General features: G+C 43.2%; 1 pseudogene; it reads left to right on the plus strand.

Moving 5' to 3' along the window:
* The first annotated feature begins 293 nt into the window (after positions 1-293).
* Positions 294-7,470, plus strand: LOC102418146 (annotated as a pseudogene).
* Positions 7,471-8,901: the final 1,431 nt, after the last annotated feature.

An 8,901-nucleotide genomic window follows, 5' to 3' on the forward strand; every position in this document is an offset into this window, starting at 1 on the left:
CTTACCTCATTAAAGGCCTGTCCCCAAACACACTCACACTCTGCCTGGAGGTTAGGACTTCAACATGTGAACTTGGGATACACAACTCAGCCCACGTCAGCAGGGGAGAGGGAAGGGGCCCATTGCCAGGGTCTGGGAGGCCAGGTCCACACGGTGCCTCCTGGAACTGGGCCCTGGCTGCCGGTGGGCTCAGGCCCCAACGTCAAGAAGACCGTCTCCGACATGTTTTTGACCCTCCGTTGACTAGTTCTCTTCTCCCTCAACCCCAAAGGTGCTCCAGCCCCCGGGTTCACTTGACCACTCACCATGTGCGAAGAGGAGACCACTGCCCTCGTGTGTGACAACGGCTCCGGCCTGTGCAAGGCTGGCTTCCGCAGGAGACGACGCCCCCCGAGCCGTTTTCCCTTCCATCGTGGGCCGCCCTCGCCACCAGGTGTGTGCTCGTCTGGACACAAGGCTGTGAGGCATTAGGAGGAAGCACTGCATTGTGGGGACTATGCTGAGGTGTGTGTGTGTGTGTGTGTGTGTGTGTGTGTGTGTGACTGAGCGAGGATGAGTGTGTGTGTGAGAGGGTATGTGTATGTGTATTGAGGGTGGGGTTCTCTCTTCTGATCAACTAATAGAACAGGACCCTGTAAATAGAAATATGCAGAACAAAAACATCTGTCAGGCATGCACGGATGACATTATGTCTGGCTTAAGTCTTTGGGGTTGCTAAGTTTGGAAGAAACCTTTTTAAAAATGCAATTAAACCCCTTGCCTTTAAGAAATGTATACTCATTTAAAATAATTTTTCTTGAAATTAAAAAAAACTGAAAAAAAAAAGAAATGTATACTCCATGAAGATACACCCACAACTAATTTGAGATCACAGGCTAAAATAGAGGCAAAATATTTCATCAGGAGAGGAGAAATTAAATTTAAATAGAGGCCTGGCCAGTAGCTCTGTTGGTTAGAGTGTCATCCAATCCTGACTCTCAAATACCCCATTGAGCACGGCAAGGTTGCAGGTTCGATCCCCGGCAAAGCACATACAAGAATCAACCAATAAATGCATAAATAAGTGGAACAACAAACTGATGTCTCCCTCTCTCTCTCTCTCTCTCTCTCTCTCTCTCGTCCTCTTTCTCTCTACATTTAATAATTTTTAAAAATATGAATGGAGGAACAAGGGAAGGAGAAGACTTTCTACAAAAAGGGACAACTGCCTGGCCAACGTGGCTCAGTGGTTGAGCATTGACCTATGAACCAGGAGGTCATTTTCCTGGTTGAGGCACATGCCCAGGTTGCAGGCTCGATCCCCAGTACGGAGAGTGCAGGAGGCAGCTAATCAATGCTTTCTCTCATCATTGATGTTTCTATCTCTCTCTTCCTCTCCCTTCCTCTCTAAAATCAATAAAAATATATTTTAAAAAATAAATAAAAGAAAAAGGGATAACTGAGGCTAAGGAGGATTTCAGCATGTGGAGAGAATACACAGCAGAAGCAAAAATTTGGAGGTTTAAAGTGTAAGCATCGGGTATTTGAGGAGGACAAGTACTTTGTGTGTGTGTGTGTGTGTGTGTGTGTGTGTGTGTGTGTGTGTGTGTAGTAAGGTAAGGAAGTGTGTGGAGGAACTCTGCTCTCTCTCAGAAAATGACATTGTCTTAGGAGAAAAAAGAACGACAAGCTCACAAGAAACCCTCCACCTTCTCTCCTTGCCTCCCTCATTCACTGGTGTCTGCCTCACCTTATCGCCTGCTGTTCTGTTTCCTGGGGAAGAAGGACATTTTCCTACCTTCATCTTTCTTCAGAAACCCTCTGATGACTGAGTCCCTCTGAGGGGAGCCCTCAGGCAGCTCACACCCGTCCTCTTCTGTGTTGCAGGGTGTAATGGTGGGAATGGGCCAGAAAGACAGCTACGTGGGGGATGAGGCCCAGAGCAAGCGAGGGATCCTGACTCTCAAGTACCCCATTGAGCACGGCATCATCACCAACTGGGACGACATGGAGAAGGTACTGGTGGACTCCCCCTTTAGGGTGCTCATCTTAATGATAAGACATCACCGTGACCCTCGGACCTCACAGTCCTCTGTGCCCTGTCAACTCTCCCTCTAAAGTGCTTCTCACAGCCGCCCTTCCTTCCTGTCCATCCCCATGGCCACACCCAACCAGGGATGCTGACATCTCCCACAGGACTACTGCCATGGCTTCCTGACTGGTTCCTTTGACTGGGTGTCTCACTCACCCAATTAATTCTCTACACGGCTGCACAGCTTCTCTTTCTAAAAGCAGGTCAGATCCTGTCGTTCGCCTCCTCAGGAATCTCCAGGAGCTCCTCACTCACCAAGAGAAGGTCCCCAACTTCCTGTCTGTCATCTGAGGACCTGCCTGGTCCTGCCGAATTCCCAGCTCCATCCCTCACACAGCCTTCACTCTGCACCAGCGCTTCCTCCTTCCTTCCAATGCTAGTGCTGCCTCCTTCTAACATTCCCTGCCACCACCTCAGATAGGTGCACTGCTGCTATATGATGAGGATGATTCTCTAATGAAAATCTTAGGTAAGATTCTCTCGGGGGCTTTAGAAGCCCTTTTTGTGTGTAAGAAAGTGTGGGGAAGGAGGACTTTTTAAAATGTAGTCTGTGATCACAAAGTCATGTGTGCAAAATGCTAATAGAACCTTTTTAATATTCCTTTGATAAATTCTGCTGACAGTTGTCTTGGAGTTCTTGTTTTGCACTGACTGCCTTTTGAAATGTAATAGAGGGCGTATTGAGCAGGCTGCCACTGGGAATAAAGAATGTTGATTTGAAATCTGTCATTCACTGTACATTTCTCCAGATCCTAGATTCAGTCACTCTGGATGTGAGATAAATAGATAAAATACAATAGCTTTTGCTTCACACAGTGGAACCATTAAGAACACAGACAGGGACAGGGAAATCCGGGAGCAAATCCGTCCCTTAAGGCTCAGTTTCCTCATTTGTGGAGATTAAAATACTTTCTTCCTTAGGCTGCTCGGGAGATTGAATTAGGTGAATACTTAGTATAATCCCAAGGTAGGAAACATACTGAATGCTCAATAAATGGCACATACTATTTGTGTATACCTAACAATATATAAATCAAAAACATAACAGACAAAAACATTTTACTCATAGTAGTAACAATATGAACTCTTTTTTGTTGTTGTTAATCCTCACCAGAGGATGTTTTTTCCCCATTGCTTTCTCAGAGAGAGTGGGAGGGAGGAGGAGTGAGAGAGAGAAAAAACATCAATGTGAGAGAGACACATCGATTGGTTGATTCCCACACAAGCCCTGACTGGCGAGCAGGGAGTGAACCCACAAGCCAGGTACATGCCCTTGATCAGGAATCAAACCCACTATCCTTTGGTGCAGGGCGGGGCGGGGCGTGGGAGCAGAGACAATGCTCTTATCACTCAGCCACACTGTCCAGGGCAACAATATGAACTCTTTAAATAAACTACTAAAAATATAGTATGTGTCTTAGAAGAAAAACGGGCCTAGCCTGTGTGGCTCATTTGCTTGGGCATCGTCCTGTGCACCAAAGGGTTGCTGGTTTGATTCCTGGTCAGAGCACATGCCCGGGTTGCAGGCTCAGTCCCCAGTAGGGGGTGTGCAGGAGGCAGCCAATGGATGTTTCTCTCTCTCTAAAATCAATAAAAACATATTTTTAAAAGCAGAATCAGGTAAAGCTGTCAAATCTTCTAAAATTAATTTATGGGCTCATTGCCATTCCAATAAAAATCTCACAATTTTTAAATTGTATACACTTAAGGTATACAATTTGACGATGTGATATACATTGTATAACAGTCATCACATTCAAGTCAATTCACATACCTGTCACTTCACATAGGTGTTTTTTTCTCGTAGTAAGAGCACTTGGACTTTCTTGGCAACTTTTAAGTATACAACACAGTGCTGTTACCTATAGTCCACATGCTGTACACTAAGTCTCCAGAATTTACTTAGCCTACATAACTGAGACTGCTCCCCTTGACCAACATCTCCCCATCACCCCCACCCCCCAACCTCCTAGTAACCACTATTCTACTCTCTGCTTCTACCAGTTTGACTAAAGAGAAAGCACACTTTTTAATTATGCAAGATAATCATTAAGTATGTTTGAAGAAAGAAATAAGGCAAAATTTGTAAGAACAAAATTAATAAGAAAAACTGTTAAAGGAGACTTGCCATGTCCAAATATTAAAATATAATATAGAGTTCTAAAAATTAAAACAATTTGGTACCAGCACAAAGGTAAAGAGAAAATGTAAGATCAATGAAACTTGCAATACCAGAAAAGGATTTACTCAGTAAATTATTCTGGGACAACTGCTTACTTATTTGAGAGGTGAGGTATTTTTGTTTATTGCCCTTACTTCATTCTATTTCACCAAACAGATATCAATTGAATATAAAAGTTAAATATAAAAACTCAAATGATAAAAAAAATACAATATAATAAGTGTGAGTATCAAATTTCTGGTGTAAGAAGTCATAGAAAAAAAGAATGACACATCTGATTTCTTAAAACTCATACTTCTAGCATGTCAAAAATAAAGCCAAATTTAAAAGGTAAGCAACTAATTGCAAAAAACATTCACAAGTGCGATATAAACAGGTAGTGCCAATTGATGATTATAGATACAAAGTCCACCAGGCAGATAAACAAGGGATGTGAACAGATACTTTCCCAAATGAAAATTATAAAAAGTTGCAAATCTGAAAAAATTTAAACTCATTTGAAACAAAAAATTTCAAAGTGAAACTAGATATTATTTTTATCTATCAAATTATTTCCTATTTTAAGAGCGAGAGCACTGGATGCAGGTTAGGGTAAGATGGGCACTTTCTTATTCTGTAATTTAGCCTTTTTGTTGGTAGTAAAAATAAAAAAAGTCTTCCTATTGCCATACTCTTTAGGCCACTAATTCCACAGTTAGAATTCTTTTCTTTGGAAAACAACCTGAATAGAAAAAAGAAAATGTCATATGCACAAACATAGCTATCACAGGATTATTTATAGATAAAAATGCAAGATACCATATGAATAGTAATATGATTAAATATATGATGGTATATGATGCAATATTGTTTAAGCATTAAAAAATAAGTGTTCAATGTATTAAAAGTAAATATTTACTATGAAAAAGAAAATTATAGTGTATTAACTGAAAAGTGGCAAGAAACAAAACTGAATATGAAAGTATTATAATAACAATATAATAGTAAATAAAACAAAGTATATGAAATAAGTAAATGGTGATAGTGATAAATTTGAAAATTGGTAAGAGTGAAAGGTTAGGAAGAAGAAAAAAGTCAATTTCTTGTTAAAATATGGGAGATTTTTATTCCTCTTAATTTTTTTTTCTAATTTTAACATTATTGGTATCTTTTGTTTTTAAAGTACATTATAAAAACTCAAAAAAAATTGAAATAAAATGAAGTGCAGATGTTTGCATTACGGGATGTTTTGCAAAGTCAATTTTTTTTAATAATGTACTTTAAAGACTGTGCGTCGTGGGTCTGAGATATGCCTAGGAACCTGCACCTGTAACAGCTATCCCAGACGATGCTGATGGAAGGCATCTGGGGACCACATTAGAAGAAATGCTGACATCACCTCATTCAGACCGATTGCCACCTGCTCTGTGTCACTGTGAGACATGGGCCTCTGCTTGTGCCATTCCCTCTGCCTTGGGTGCCCTTCTCCGCCTCTGCAGACTTCCTTTGCCTTCAGGGCCCACCTAAACCCTCCGACTGAACTGCCTCGTTCTTCACTTAAAATGTGGGTGTCTTTGTCTTTTGTCTTTTTTGCCTGTCTTTCTCCTCTCTTGAAACTAAAATCTAGGGGCCATGTCTGGTTCACATCTGCACTCCTTACCTTTAGCTTCGTCCTGGCACAAAGCCAGTGGCTCGTCAATATGTGGGCACAGTGGAATCCAATGACCCTGTGCCCCATCTCTGAGAAAATCCAGGCCTTAGGCCCCTGGCACTCTTTGCCAAATGCCTCTGAAATTAAACATGAAATCTCTCTGAAATGAAGGAATAAAAAACTCCTGTTTTGTGGGCCTGGATCACAGAAGAGGGACCTAGACACAGAGAGAAAGAACTTCCTTTGGAACCGGGGTTCTCCACTGAGCGACTTGCCTCCCAGGGGGCCTTTGGCTATGTCGGGAGACATGTTTGCCTGTTTCAAGATAAAGAGATGCTCCTGGCATCTGGTGGGTGGATGCTGCTAAACATCCTGTAACAAGGAGTGTCCAACCTAAAGTAAAGTGCCGAGGTTGGGAAACCCTGCTCTAAAGTGCCAGCCGGGTCACAATATACAAGGAAGGTCCAAGCATGTCTGTCAGTTTCCCAGCAGGAGACAGCATATTCCCAGCTGGGGCTTGAGAGTTAATTTAAGGAAGGGCTGCTTACAGAGATGTGCACTGAAAGGGAACCAGCAAGGGATGTTGAGGCACCCAAGTTACTAGCAACAGAGGGAAGCTCTTTCTCCCCTAATGCTAGGGGTGAGGGGGGTAGGAGGCGCGTAGGGAGGGCAAGGCCAGTAAAACTTCGTGAGAGCTGGAGCCCTGAAAGAGGGGCCACTCAACAGGAGCTGTGCTCATGAAAGGCCACACTGTACCCAGGAGCAACACACTCCTTCCCTCTCCAACCTCTTGCTGGTATCTTCTAAAAGCCAAACAGAGGCAGAAGCCAGAAAGCAAGGAACACAGAGATGTAGGGGGCCTGGCCCCCCGAGGCACAAAGCAGGGGAGAGAAAGGCGTTCAGACGGACATAATCGACATGCTAAGTATAATGGCCCCAGATCTGAGTCCTGTCTGGGGCCCTGTTGAGAAGCAATATAACCTCTAAATTTCAATCAGAACTTCCCAGGGCTGACCGTTCTCTCCAGATCCAAGAACACGGAGCCATACTCCCTCAGCACAGCATGTCAGTTGGAGTTTTCCAGCCCACTGGGAGTCTGCTGGACTCATCTGACTTTTGTCCCAAACAGATCTGGCACCACTCCTTCTACAATGAGCTGCGGGTAGCACCTGAAGAGCACCCCACCCTGCTCACAGAGGCACCCCTAAATCCCAAGGCCAACAGGGAGAAGATGACCCAGGTAAGAGGCCAGCCAGACCTGAGCACTGGCACAAGAATGGAACGTGGATGCTACACATGATCCTATCCCCCATTCACACATCAGGGCAACAGAATTCTTTGAGAGCCTGCCCTGTGCATAGTCCGTGCCAGGCCCTATGGGAGGTGGGAGTAGGGTAAATAGGCATATTTCCTGCCCTTAAAAAAGATTCCAAACCATTCTTTAGGCCCAGAGGTGCCGTGATTTCTGCCAGACAGTGTCTAATTCTGCATTGTCCTTTCAGATCATGTTTGAAACCTTCAATGTCCCTGCCATGTACGTCGCCATTCAAGCTGTGCTCTCCCTCTATGCCTCTGGCCGCACAACAGGTGAGTCCCCCTGATTGTAATCGCGCCCTTTCTGACTTTAGAGCAGCGGTTCTCAACCTGTGGGTCGTGATCCCTTTGGCGGTCGAACGACCCTTTCACAGGGGTCGCCTAAGACCATCCTGCATATCAGATATTTACATGACGATTCATAACAGTAGCAACATTACAGTTATGAAGTAGCAACGAAAATAATTTTATGGTTGGGTCACAACAGGAGGAACTGTATTTAAAGGGCCAGAAGGTTGAGAACCACTGCTCTAGAGGGAGGAAGGGATAGAGGTTCCTGCTCAGAAGAGTCGAAGCGACAGCCAAAATCCAGGGGAAACCTTGCCCGGGGCTAACAGACCGGAAGCCCATGTGGAGGGGAGTGTGGCCAGTACAGATGGAAAGGGTTCAATGAACAGCCGTGACCGGTACACCCAGCAAGGGCCCTTCCCTCACAGCAGTCAGCCTGGGAGCGTATACACACTTTCCAACAATACTGGGATGTTTCTGCTCACGAAGCAGGAATAGTAAAAACTGAGATAGCGGATATGCAAACATCCTTGGTGTAGAAAGGTGCTCAGGGAAACAGAGGGGGCTTAACAATGAAACAGTTTTTAATAGGGACTTGACAGCTTGAATATCATTCACACATTCACTCATGTATTCTTTTCGGTGGTCTTTTGTTTGGTTGGGTTGGTTTTTTTCCCTTACTAATATTCATTCATGTATTCATGGATATGTTCATTCATTCATTCATGCACCATCAGATATTTTCCAATCCTGCCTACCATGTGCAAACATTGCACCACTGACAAACAAGGCAGATCCTGCTGTTGTGGAGCTAACAGTCTAGTGGGGAAGAGACGGAGTAAGCGATAATTTCACTACAGGGGATAAGGACAGTAATAGGGAAGTACGGGTATATACAGTTTTGTACCCTGTGCTTTGCACTTGATTTTGTTGTAGGCATCATGTCTAATGGCTACCTGGAAGCCATTGTATGATGGCTCCATTATTTATTTACTTATTTTACCATTTGTCTATTGCTGGGCCTTTACATTGTCTCTAATTTTTCTTGTTTAATATAAGAGATGCTGTGATGAGCATCTTGTATAAGAGTAAGCTATTGATCCCTGGACATTTATTTTACTTCTGGCCCTTACTAAACCATCTTATTTGCTCTAATCATTTTTCAGTTGATTCTCTTCTAAGTATACAACCACATCATCTTCAAATAATGACAATTTTGTTTCTTTTTTATAATAATACCTCTTATTTCCATTTTGTGTCTTATTGCATTGGCTAAAGCACCCAGGATAATAGTAAATAATAATAAAATAATGCTATTATAAGGTTGCCCCATCAATTATGATGTGGCTGTAGGATCAAGTGAGATTACTTATGCTGAGAAAGCTTATTTCTCTTCATGGTTTGCTAAAATTTTAT

Source organism: Myotis lucifugus, unplaced genomic scaffold (genome assembly GCF_000147115.1).
Source record: "Myotis lucifugus unplaced genomic scaffold, Myoluc2.0 scaffold_4799, whole genome shotgun sequence".
NCBI classification, from domain to species: domain Eukaryota; kingdom Metazoa; phylum Chordata; class Mammalia; order Chiroptera; family Vespertilionidae; genus Myotis; species Myotis lucifugus.